This window comes from Pleurodeles waltl, chromosome 2_2 (assembly GCF_031143425.1).
Source record: "Pleurodeles waltl isolate 20211129_DDA chromosome 2_2, aPleWal1.hap1.20221129, whole genome shotgun sequence".
Taxonomy (NCBI): Eukaryota; Metazoa; Chordata; class Amphibia; order Caudata; family Salamandridae; genus Pleurodeles; species Pleurodeles waltl.
The window spans coordinates 219,814,371-219,827,991 of NC_090439.1; positions in this window are offsets into that span (position 1 = coordinate 219,814,371).

A 13,621-nucleotide genomic window follows, 5' to 3' on the forward strand; every position below is an offset into this window, starting at 1 on the left:
TACCTCGTATCAGCTGCTTGCTTGATATTGGACAACTTGCAAACCCCCCCCTTCAGTAGAGCGACCTCAGACAAGCTGGCGCTATGACAGGAAGAGTTCTTGCAATATGCTGCAACTAACTATTCAAAGTCAAAGCCGCAGCCGCTGCCCTAGCTCTATCGATGCAAGCATCGTTCCTCGTGGGCACAGATTTACTGCTGGCCAATCAAGATGGGGTGCATCAATACTGTTAAGGCATTGAAGCTGCCTGTAGGTGAGTCATTAGGCCTCTCTGCGGGTCAGGAAGTCTCAGAGGTGTGGCAGAAGTGGTCTGCTTAGCGCAGATGCGGCTTGGAGCCCTCCCTGGATATTCCGAGCATCACCCAGCATTGCGGTGTGGGATCAAGCGAGATGAAACGTATTGCTTGGGATGGAGTTTCTAAGCTGTGCCTCCCAAGCAAAGCTTCAATGTCTAGAAGTCGTAAGTCACCCGGACCATCCCGAGGAACAAAGACTCCAAAAAGGCAGAGTACTCAGCAGACGGTTCCCCGGCCAGTTTAGGCTTATTATTATTAGGGTCACCCTCATCGGGCAATCTACGAGAACAGGAGTTACTACTGCCCATCTTCAGCACCAGCATACGCCCCAGCCTGCATTAGGTTAAGAGAGCTGCGTAGCTAGCTCAAGAGGCTGCAGCAAGAAAGATCAGGCCTCGCTGGTCATCTCTAGTCCCAAATCAAAAAAATACGGGCATAACCCTTGTTCACGATGAGCAACTCGAAAGAAACTATGAGGGAGAGCCTTGTGATGGAACGGTCCCTTCAATGCACAGACCAGAGACCGAGTCCAAATTTGAATCATGTTCTAGACGATTGATAGCGGATGGTAAACGTTAGCCCCAAATTAACACCAACAATGTTCTCAGCGCTAGTAGACTTATCTTCAGTGCCTGTTGATGAGTCAGCAAAGGCTCTGCCTGCCCTAGCAGCACCACCTCCGTTTGAGCACATGGCAGAGAAGCCAACTGTGAAAATGATACTAAACCAGATTCTCAAGGAGTTTCGTGATTTTAAAATGTCTCAGGAGGAGGCCCACAGAAAGACTAATGAAAAGCTAGGTGAAATAAGCATTCGTATCCAGCAGCTGTCCTCTCAGGTGTACCAGGCAGAGGAAAAAGTGCCTGATCTGGAGGATATAACGAACAGACAAGAACTTAGCATAACAGAACTTCAATCTGAACTTGAAGACTTCCAGGTCAAAATGGACGATGTAGAAAATGGGTCTCGCTGCTTGAGTTTAAGGTTTGTGAGCATCTCTGAGGATCTTCAGGTGTGATCCATGGTAACCAAAGTCAATGCAGTTCTTGTGCATCAGCATATTATTCCGGAGCCAGCAGCTCGGGCCTTGATTTAACAATTTTGCGGGCTCATTGTGTCCCAGCGGTAAGTTCTCCTAATGTCAAATTCCCTTGTACTGTTCTTGTAAACTTTGGGGATTTTAGGATAAAGGAGCCAATCCTCTTGCATGCCATCAAAGCAAAAATCTATAACTTTAAGGAAAACCTTTGTTTTCGGGTATTTTCTGACTTGTCCATCAGGGCGGCATGGCTTTGTAAGGAGTTTCTTGGCCTAATGGGTGACTTCAAGAGCCAATGGGCACCAGTGGGCATCACTCAATAATCCAAGCTTAAGGTGTTCCATAAGAGACGAGGGCACATTTTTCATTTGGTGGATTCTGCAAAAGACTTTCTTCAGTCAATAAAAGGGGACAGTCGGCCAAGCATGCCCTAAATCATCAGGAGAAATGAGGAATCCACCTCTACTAGTCCCTCCAACGGATTGTCATAAGACTTATAGCTACTTATGGTTTGAGTAACCTAGAATGGAGTTAAGGGCAATGTGAGGATGTACTTCCTTGTTTTATTTTTGTTGAAGGGCAGGTGCTATAGGACTTTAAATTACAGGTTCTCATTGAAACCCCTACCAATGCCCTTTTGTTGTCCATCTGCTGCTTATCCCTTAGACGTAGGTTCAGTAAATACCATGTCGCGGCACTCTATGAGTCTGGCAGGGCAGGGAGGAAGGGCACTCAGGGAGGGCACTACTGCAGGAGAAGGAGTCCCATGATGGGTGGGGCTCTAAGTAGGCAGTGTGACGGGAGAGTGGTTTGGGGATGGGATTGGCAAGTCAAATGGAGGTGAAGAGTGATTGGTAAATACACTGGTATGGGCATGGGTAGGAAGGAGGTGATGTGGTCTGCGTCCAGTCTGGGAATTGTTTGTGATATCTGTTTTATGGTAGGGGGTATGACTACAAGGCAAATGGGCACTCCTGTCCAAATAAGGACCTATATAGGATGATGGCTACAAAATAAAGTAAGTTTGCTTCCTGTAATGTAAATGGACTAAATAATCAGATCAAAGATCAGGCAATCTTGCAATAACTATACATTCCAAGTTCAAATAATCCTGATGCATGAAACACATCTCAAACTGCATGCTAAACCACCTAAAATACAGAGCTATTTTTCCCAGGAATATTATGCCTCTGCAAGCACGGGGGCATGAGGTGCAGTGTTTTTTTTATAGCTCGAGGCTTCGAATGTGAGGTGTGTTAGGTTTTCAGAGGTATCCAAGCCAAATGAATCATAGTCAGCTTGTCGGTTCAGGGCAAATTAATTCAAGTTGTCAGCCTTTATGGCCCAAATGAGTATGAACCGTCATCCTTGGAATGTTCCTACAAAGGGCTTGTGTTGTTAACAGGCCACTTTATTATAGGGGGCGCATTTTAATTTGATCCCAGACCTATGGCTAGATACATCCCGAAAGAATAGATTGCAGAACAAGCCTAGATCTTTTTCTGTTTTGACAAAATGATTCAGGATTAAGCTTTAATTGACACTTGGTGGTATGACCAACCTACCACCGTGTTCTTCACTTTTTTGTCCAAAGAGATTTAGTACTGCCTCAGGGATCGATTTTTTTAATTTTTAATTCTCATATATGGACAAGGGAAAGCTCTTGTATTTTAGCAAATCCTTTTTTGGATCACTCAGTTCCTGTTATTCAAATTCAAATGCACACCAATTCATCCAGTAGGCCAAGGTGGGCACTAATGAAATCTTTGTTAACTGATCCTGGCTGAATAGCCACCTTGCAGTGACATGTGTCTACATTTCTATCTAGAAATAGAGGCACACCAACAACTTTCTCCACTTGGAGGGCATGTAAAGCCTTTATAAGGGGAGAGACTATTGCGTATCAGGCTGAGATATCAAAAATTAGAAACAAGAAAGCCCAATGTCTCCAACAAGATCTAGATTCCGCAACTCTGACATATGTAACAGAGGGTTCTTCCGCCTCTGAAGAGCGTTTAGAGGCAGCTAAGGTGAAGCTTAAGGAATTTATATGACCTGAGAAATTTTGAATCGGAACTCTTGTTTTCAACAGTATTACAAAGAGAGTGAGCATGCCGGGCGGCTTTTGGAGTGGTCTGTCAATAAATGGCATAATAATTAATATTGTGGTCAAGTCTATTTTTGATGAGACCAATAATCTTCTGGTCCATCAACTGACCAATATAGATAGAGTGTTCTTGACTCACTATGAGGACTTATATACCTCCGCATCTGGTATCGGCTTGGCTAATGTTGAAGCAAATTTGGACTAGACTTTGAATTAGGCCGGATTTATAGGCCCCAAGCGCCACAGGAGCGCCACTTCTTGTGACTCTCCTGTCGCGTTAAGCACAGCGCTGTATTTACAAGGTGACATTAAGACACGTTTTGTGGCTTAACACCACCCTATAAATACAGCCCCTTCCCATGCAGCACTGTGCGTGGAAGGGGAGTGCAATGGGTGTTGCTGTGGACGTGCCACAGCAACACCCATTGCATTTTGACCCTGCCTCAGATTTATGAAATTTCTTAAACCTGAGGCAGCGCCAAAATCTAACACCACCCCCAGGGGGGTGCCATTAGCAGGGCGTAACGAGGAGGAATACTTTAATTCCTCCTCATTTTTTGCTTTTTCTATGCGTGCTGCATTCTGCCGCATGCATAGAAAAAGCAAAATGCCAGAAATTATCATTTATATGTGGGAAGGTGTCCCTTCCTGCACATAAACAATCATTTGAAAATGGCGCTTTGGCACTTATGTGTGTGCTGCATTGGAGGTCTATGGAGGTGGAATTAGTAATGTTCCTGTGTAATTTTTTAAAATTTTTGTATTAATGTCAAGCATGGTACCATGTATTCCTACTCATGTCTGTAATTAATTAATGGGAAAAATTAATAAAACTACATACATATATAACCTAGTGGCAGTCACCACTAGGTAGTTATAGTTAGGATCTAGTTCCTAAAGAAAAAGCTGTTTTTTGCTTTCCTACATCTTTGTGGCCGCTTGACCAGTCTTCACAAACGTTTCCCAAACAATTCGACAGTCGCGTGAGCCATCAAGCGGGGGCTGAGAGAAAGGGGTGGTGAAATTTAGAGAGTTTCCAATATTAATTCCCATAGGAAAAATTGAACAGCGATAGCGCAAAAACCACTGGATGGAATTACATCAAATTTGGCAGAAAAATAGCTCTTGGTCCAGAAACAGCTCTTTTAGTAATGTTGGTGTAAATCCGTTCAGTAGTTTTTGAGAAATGTAGTGGAATCCAAATTTGTTTATTTAGGGACACAAAGGACTCACGACCCCTCTCGATCTCATGCTGAGATCTCATTGGCTGCCAACACTTCAACAAGGAAGTGTTGGCAGCCATGTTGGGACTCGGCTTCACCTTGATCCCTTCGCTCCGGTGCTAAGATCCCAACGGGACCCCTCCAGGGCTAAAAAGCATTTTTTTTTAAAAATGTTTACCGTGCTTGATTTTAAATAAAACTCCAGCTGGGCCAGGTCCCTGGAGCACTGTTTCTTTCTCATAGGGAGGGGCCTCCTGGCTCCCCCACAGCCCCGGGGACCACCACCTCCCCAGGACAAAATGAGTGAATTGTGTGTGGGGGGACCAGAGGGCCCCCCAAAGCCCTGGGGACCACTACCTCCCCAGGGCTATATAGAGAATAATGATGGGGGTCCGCCACCTCCCAGGGGCATTTGTGGTTGACTCATAGGGCCATATTTATACTTTTTGACGCAAAACTGCGCTAACGCAGTTTAGCGTCAAAAAATTTAGCGCCGTCTAACGCCATTCTGAAGCGCCATGCGGGCGCCGTATTTATTGAATGGCGTTAGCCGGCGCTACCAGACCGGCGCTGCCTGGTGTGCGTGGAAAAAAACCACGTACACCAGACAGCGCCGGCGTAGGGGGAAAATGGCGTATGGGCGTCTTAAAATGGGGCAAGTGAGGTTGCGTCGAAAAAATCGTCTTAACCCGACTTGCGCCATTTTTTAACGACGCCCATCCCCCATCAACATGACTCCTATCATTGTAAAGATAGGAGTCATGCCCCCTTGCCCAATGGCCATGCCCAGGGGACTTCTGTCCCCTGGGCATGGTCATTGGGCATAGTGGCATGTAGGGGGGCACAAATAAGGCCCCCCTATGCCACAAAAAATAAAAAAATAAATACTTACCTGAACTTACCTTAATGTCCATGGGATGGGTCCCTCCGTCCTTGGGTGTCCTCCTGGGGTGGGCAAGGGTGGCAGGGGGGGTCCCTGGGGGCAGGGGAGGGCACTCTGGGCTCATTTTGAGCCCACTTGTCCCTTAACGCCATGCCTGACCCAGGCGTTAAAAAGCGGCGCAAATGCGCCGTTTTTGGCCACGCCCACTCCCGGGCGTCATTTTTGCCCGGGAGTATAAATACCACGTAAAGGCCTGGGAGTCATTTTTTAAGACGGGAACGCCTCCCTTGCATATCATTAACGCAAGGAAGGGGTTCACGCTAAAAAATGACGCACACTCCGGGCACTTTGGCGCCCGAAGAGTCTAACGCCATAGTATAAATATGGCGTTAGTTGGCGTTAGTTTAGCGTCGAATTTGCGTCGAAAAAAACGACGCAAATTCGGCGCAACCAGAGTATAAATACGGGCCATAGAGTCACTGATGGAGGAACAAATGGCCCTGAGGATCGCCTGTCAAGCATGCCCTGCTGTCAAAAAGAGGAGCTTTCATCTCTGCAGGTATGTGTGCAGGAAGCATAGATGAGAGGTTTGCTTCAGCAACCACGGAGCTGCTACTTAAAGCAGCTCCTTGGTTGCTGAAGCAATGGATCCGCAGGGGGGCCTTGAGGCTTCTCCCACAGTCCCAGATGGGCTCCCCTGCCGTTCCAGATATCCCATAAAGGGCTAAAAAAAATATATATATATATATATTTATATATATATATTATTATTATTATTTTTTAAATGCCCTTTATGGGCATTAAAGCTACCTTCGCAGTGCCATTGCTTCAGCAAGCACGGAACTGCTTTGACAGCAGCTCCGTGCTTGCTGATGCATTTCATCTCTGTCCCCTGCATGCATGCAGGGGACATAGATGAAACTTTGGATTTTGACAGCAGGGCATGCTTTAAAAATCCCGCTGTCAAAACCTGGAGTGTTTGCTGCAGCCAAGCAACAGCAAACAGCCATGTACTGGAGTGAGCACCCAGGGACATAGCAGGAGCCGGCCCTGGGGGGCTGTGGTCCCCAGGACCATCTGTGGCTCTACAAGGGGGGCCACACAGTCCCCCTCCAACAAGAAGATAGCCCCGGAGGGTGGTGGTCCCCTGAGCTAATGGGGGTCCAAAACAAACCTGTTTCATTAGTTTTCTGTTTGCTCTGGGGAGTGGTGCCCCCAGGGTGCAGGGGGGGGTCAAGGACCTACCCCACATTTATCTATATAGAGTCCCTGGGGCGCGGGGATCCCATACGAACCCCCTTTTTTTTTTTAAAGATTTGCTCCTCGAGGTGTAGTGGTCCCCGGGGCGCCAGGAGGCTGTGTGGCCCCCACTCAAAATTCAGTGCAGCCCCAAGGGTGGTTGTCCCCAGGGCTAAAGGGGGTTCCAAAGGGACCCCCTTTTCTTTTATTTAAATATTTGCCCCAGGGGCGTGGTGGTCCCAGGGGCGTGGGGGAGGGTACAGGCCCCACGCGTATCATTTCTTTAATGCCCCAGGGAGGTGGTGGTCCCTGGGGCAGCGGAAGGGTCTGGGCGCCTCCCGTGTATCATAACAGCCCTGGGGAGGTGGCAGTCCCCAGGGCAGCGGGGGCACGTGGCCCCTCGCATATACATTATAAGCCCCAGGGAGGTGGTGGTTCCCCGGGCAGCGGGAGTGGGCCAGGAGGTCCCCCGCATTTCTAAAGAAATGCCCTCGGGACTTAGCTCACCCAGGGTCTTCATGATAATGAAGCACGGAACCTGTACTTTTAAAATATTTTACAACAGATCTGCCGCAGTTCCGACCAGAAAATTTTAAAAATGCTATTTATCCCTGATGGGGTCCCTTTGAGAGCCCACCACCAGAGTTAAGGGGTCAGGGTGTTCATACCATGGCCCCTTTTGTATCTGTTTTAATTTATTTCCAGGGCTCAGCTTCCGCCGAGTCCCAAGATGGCTGACAACACATATCTTGTTGAAGTGTCATCAGCCAATCAGATCTCTGCACGAGATCGGGAGGGGTCGCAAATCCTTTGTGTCCCTGTATATACAAATTTGTGTTTCCTTGAATTTCTTGGAGCAGGTGTTAAAAGGAGGCTTCTATTGGTTACAATGGGCCTCTGGGTGCTTTGCAGGATTAGCGCCAGAATGTTTGATGCTAACCCTGTAAAATGCCGGACAAGCATCAAACATTTTGACGCTAGTCCCCTAACTACCGCCATGGTTTACCTATTTTAAATATGGCGCACACCTGGTGGCATTCGGGGGGTGCTAAGGGGCACAGGAAAAGTGGCGCTGCACTGTGTGCAGCACCCTTTTTCTTAAATATGCCCCTATATACATTTTAAAGACTTGGTAGCAATAAGTTTTGCTTCGAGCTACCCTGCAAAGATAGACCTAAAAATGATTAAATGTGAAAAGGTTGTATCACATCTATGTTGCCATCATATCGTGAAAATCAATATGTAAGATAGTGCCTGAGACTCCTAAGGCTGATTTTTATTAAATATGTATTTCAGAATGATAATTAATCTATAAGATAAACATCAATCAGTTACAAATTTAAAAGGTGGCAAGACTATAAGCATTTAAAACACATGAGAGACATAGTAAAATATGTGTTAGCTGAAAACAACACTCAAAATATATCTGAATTTCTGAGGCAGATAGAGTCCGTCTAAAGTCACAGCACCATGCAAAAATATTTATTCCCATTTTACAGCTCCAGCACTTACTGAAAACGGTTACATTTAATTCTATGACCTGGTTTTGTAGAGGTTCCTGTATCTTACCAATAACCCACTCAAATTAAATTAGCTTTAATATAGAAGATCTAACCTCTTAAAGAGGCAGGATCCATGCAACTCCAACCGACTGACTTAATACAATCCCTTAACACTTTCTGCAGGATATTTGATTATTCAGCAAGGGAGGTTGTGCCAATCAGTGGGTCACACATTCAACCAGCAATCAAAAATAATGGATTTTATAGTCATTTTACATGAAATGTAATCCTGTTCACACCTACAAGGGTACTATAAGATATATGTCTAGAAAATAAATATTCCAGTAAAACGGTTGACCTATGTTACACGTGAAGAAGTGTGTTCCTTCATTATACGTAATGAACACTATTGGCAGAAGCTTCATTCTAATGTAGTATGAAGTCGCAAACATTTTCCGGGCACCCTCATTGGCCAATAGAGTCTCATAACCGCTTTCTGTCAACTCATTTTAGGCCTTCTTGGAGTGTTTAGCTTATGTGCCAGAGTTAAGAATTTAAGCTTCCATGGGCAATATGTGGGGTGATGTGTTGACCAGAACCCAATAGCCTCATCAGCGCACATCCGCTGAGGATGGCAGTAATGCAGAACAGCTTGTCACACAGAACAACCCCATCGCTAGATGGAGTGGTTTTACGTAACTCCTAACACTGTGGTATGAGCTACTGTTCAGTTTGTCATGCTGCCTGCAAAATTACACACAATGGGGCTGATTTAAGAGCCCAAATCACCTCCTTGCGTCACATTAGCGTCAGTTTTTATGCTGAAGGGGCCCAATGAGGCCAAAATTGCTGTGCCAAATTCACAAAGTGGTGCAGTGCGTGCATTGCTCCACTTTGTAACCCTTTTCACTACATTATGAATGCACCAGGCATAATGTATGCAAAGGGGGCATTCCCCGTTAGGGGGGGCGAAAAAATGGCACAAAGAAATCTAAGAGGTTTCTTTGCATCATGTTTTCTGCACTTTTAACACCTGCTCAGAGAAGGCGTTAAAAGGAGGCACACCATTGTTTTCAACAGGCCTCAATGGGCTTTGCAGGATTAGTGTCAACATTTTTTACGCTAATCCTGCAAAGCTCTGAACTAGCGTCAAACATGTTGGCATTAGTTCCCTTAATTATCGCCATGATGCGCTGTATCTTAGATATGGCGCACACATAGTGACGTTAGGGGGTCGCTAAGGAGCGCAAGGAATGTATTGCTGCACTGGGTGCAGCGCCACTTTTCTTAAATCAGCCACAATATCTCTCAATAAACGCTATTGCTCTTGGACACCCAAGCAAAAGGTACCGTATGGTGGGGCATATTTAAGAGCCCCTAGCGCTTCCTAGCACCACATTAGCGTAATTTTTTCTGACGCTTATATGGCCCAACGAGGCCTAAATCCCTGCACCATATTTACAAAGTGGCACAATGCTTGCATTGTGCCACTTTGTAACCCTTTGCACTACATTATGCCTCCACCAGGCATAATGTATGCAAATGGAACTAGACCCGTCTAGCGTCAAAATATTCAAGTTAGTGGCATGTTTAGGATACACAATATCAAATCATAGACATTTATAAAGCGCGCTACTCACCCGTGCGGGTCTCAAGGCGCTAGGGGGAAGGGGTTACTGCTGCTCGAAAAGCCAGGTCTTGAGTCGTCTCCGGAATGCGGAGTGGTCCTGGGTGGTCCTGAGGATGGTGGGGAGGGAGTTCCAAGTCTTGGCCGCCAGGTAGGAGAAGGACCTCCCACCCGCCGTGGAGCGGCGGATGTGAGGGACGGCGGCGAGAGCGAGGCTGGTGGAGCGAAGAAGACGGGTGGGAGTGTAGAAGCTGAGGCGGCGGTTGAGGTATTCAGGTCCCTTGTTGTGGAGGGCTTTGTGTGCGTGGGTGAGGAGTCGGAAGGTGATCCTTTTGCTGATGGGAAGCCAGTGCAGGTGTCTCAAGTGGGCGGAGATGTGGCTGTTGCGGGGTATGTTGAGGATGAGGCGGGCGGAGGCGTTTTGAATTCGTTGCAGACGTTTCTGGAGTTTAGCTGTGGTTCCGGCGTATAGGGTGTTGCCGTAGTCCAGGTGGCTCGTGACGAGGGCGTGGGTCACGGTCTTTCTGGTGTCGGCGGGGATCCAACGGAAGATCTTTCGGAGCATGCGGAGGGTGAGGAAGCAGGAGGATGATACGGTGTTGACTTGTTTGGTCATGGTGAGAAGTGGGTCCAGGATGAAATCGAGGTTGCATGCGTGGTCTGAGGGGGCGGTGCCAAGGGCCGTGGGCCACCAGGAGTCGTCCCAGGCGGTCGGGGTGTTTCCGAGGATGAGGACTTCCGTTTTGTCTGAGTTCAGTTTCAGACGGCTGAGTTTCATCCAGTCTGCGACGTCTTTCATTCCATCTTGCAGGTTGATCTTGGCGCTGGTGGGGTCCTTGGTGAGGGAAAGTATCAGCTGAGTGTCGTCGGCGTAGGAGGTGATGATGATGCTGTGTTTGCGTACGATGTTGTCAATGGGATGCAAGGTAGGCGGTCCCATTGTAAACAGGACCCTAACCCCCCTAGCGCCATATTTATCTCCAGGTACAGAAACAATGCGCAAGGAGGAGGCAGACCTTAATAATGGTGCTAAGCCCGCTTAGCACCATTATTTAATGACTGGGTGGAGGTAGGACCATTTCTATGGTGGAACACTATGCCCACTTAAAGCCCCAGGAACAACACCACCCACACCACAGGGACACTACAGGAGGGGGACCCCATCACAGGTAAGTTTAGGTAAAAATAATTCTTTTTTGTAAATACCATTGGGGCCCCTTACTTGGGGCCCCCTGCCTGGCACTGGGTATGTTGTGCTTTCCCAGGAGACACTAGTCCCCTATGGTGGTCATTGGAGTGGTGGTAATGACTCCTGTCTACACTTAGACAGGAGTAATTATTTGGCTGCTTGGGCATTAAAAAATGACACTTGGCTGGTTAGCGGCATATTTTTTGCCGCTAACCAGCCTAGCGTCATTTCAGACACACCAGTGCCATTTTCCCTAACGCTATCCCTGACCGGCTGGCATATTTTTTTTTTAGACACTAGGCATTCCTTAGCGCCATCTTGGGTGATTTCATAAATATAGTGCAAAGATGGCTTGAAGGAAGAGCGTTAGCTAGCGTTAAGAAAAATTATGCAAAACTGCCTTAGTGCAGTTTTGCATCATTTTTCATAAATATGGGCCTAGGGGCCTGATTTAGAAGTCTGCGGAGGGGAATATTCTGTCATAAATGTGACGGATATCCCATCCGCCATATTACAATCCCATCCTATTGTAAGGGGATTATAAAATGGTGGATGGGATATCCGTCACATTTGTGACAGAGTATTCCCTCCACTGTCATCTAAATCAGGCCTTAAAGCAAGTTAACAAGATCCAAAACAATTACACGGCAAATTATAATTAGCTGTCTTATTTAAATTAGCTGTTTTACCACACATATAATCAGTCTCAGTATTGCCTCTCTACCAACCAAATATGCACCAATTCCAACGTAACTCTTTTTGCACCACTCTCTTCCACATATTCAGTCTTGCCAACTTTGAATCACACATATGCATCATACACATGCATCAATGCATCATACACATTTCACCTCTATTCTCTTGTTCCATTCTCAATCTAGGGTCTACATTTTTCTTCTTTAATTTGTTCTCTTATTGCCTTTTCATCTTTCCAATCTCTCACAATTTCTCAATGTATTCCTAAATAAATTAAATTAACATGCATACAGTTAATAGTTTCAGTTTCATGCTTAATTTGTGCAACAGTTTTCAGAAACTTACCATACTTAGGGGCATATTTATACTTTTTGATGCAAAACTGCATTAATGCATTTTTGCATCAAAACGCTTAGCACTGGCTTGCACCATTCCTGAGCACCAGCCTGGCGCCATATCTCTGGAATGATGCAAGCCAGTGCAAAGGGTGGGCTAGAGTAAAAAAATGACGTTAGCGGGCTGGGGGTGGCGGTATGGGAGAAGGGGGTTTTGCACCAAAAAATGACGTTAGGCTGGTTAGAGGCAAAACAATGCCTCTAACCAACCTAGCGTCATTTTCTGATGCAAAACCATCCATCCTACATGCCTCCTGTCTTAGAAAAGGCAGGGGTCATGCCCACCACCCCAATGGCCAGCACAGGGGACCAGTGGCACTTTCATAAAAAAAAAATATATACTTACCTATGCTTACCCTACTTACTTGGGCTGGGTTCCCCCATCCTCCTGTGTCTCTCTGGTGTGGGTGACGGTGTTCCTGCGGCTTGAGGTGCACACCTGTGGACCCATTCCATGGTGCTTTACCATAGAAATGGGTCCACAGGTCCCCTAACGCCTGGTCTGGCCCAAGTGTTAAATAATGGTGCAAAGCAAGCTTTGTACCATTATTTAGCTCCTCCTCCCACCCGTGCGTCATTTTATCACAGGGGATAAATATGGGGCTATATTTTTTTAGATGGGAACGCCTACCTTGCATCTCATTGACGCAAGGTAGGTTCATGCATCTAAAAAATGGTGCAAACTACAATAACGCCAAAATATAAATATGTGATGGTTTTGCACCTTATCTGCATAAAATAAATTACACAAATTCGGAGCAAATGGAGTCTAAATATGCCCCTTAATACCATTGTTTGATTCACCATTCTCCTGAATAGATAAGCTCTCCAGTGACGTGTTGAAATCTAATAAGTAGGGGGGAAAAATAATTATTAATAAATACACTAACAAACACTGTGTAAAATAATCTAGAGGAGATGAGAAGATGTGTATATGTGACACCCTCACCTGCGTCAGAGGGAAGGAAAGTACACATAGCTTTCATAATTTCAAAATATTTCTGTACCATTTTAGTATCCTGAAATCCACTAACTATACTTTTGTTATGTATCTGTGTGTCATATTTCACTTAATTATGCACTGTAGTTAATTCAACTCTTGTGGAGAAATATCCTAACAGATGACTATTAATATTATAATTTAAAAAATGAAACCAATACTTTTATAGCATTTTCTGTAGTCAGTTTACTATTGGGACAAAACAAAAAAATGTGAGGCTCAAAAATGTAAAATTAACATATTTTCTTTCAAACAATAGGGTTTTGTTTCTTCTTATTTCTTTCAGCACAATAATCAAAGAAAAACTGAAAAATTATATTTTTCTTCAAAAGTTCTTTTCAATTCTTGCTTCCAGTATATTTACTCTTTTCATTTATTTCAACAGGAATATCTATTTTACGGTACAGTCTTTTTAAAACCTTTCA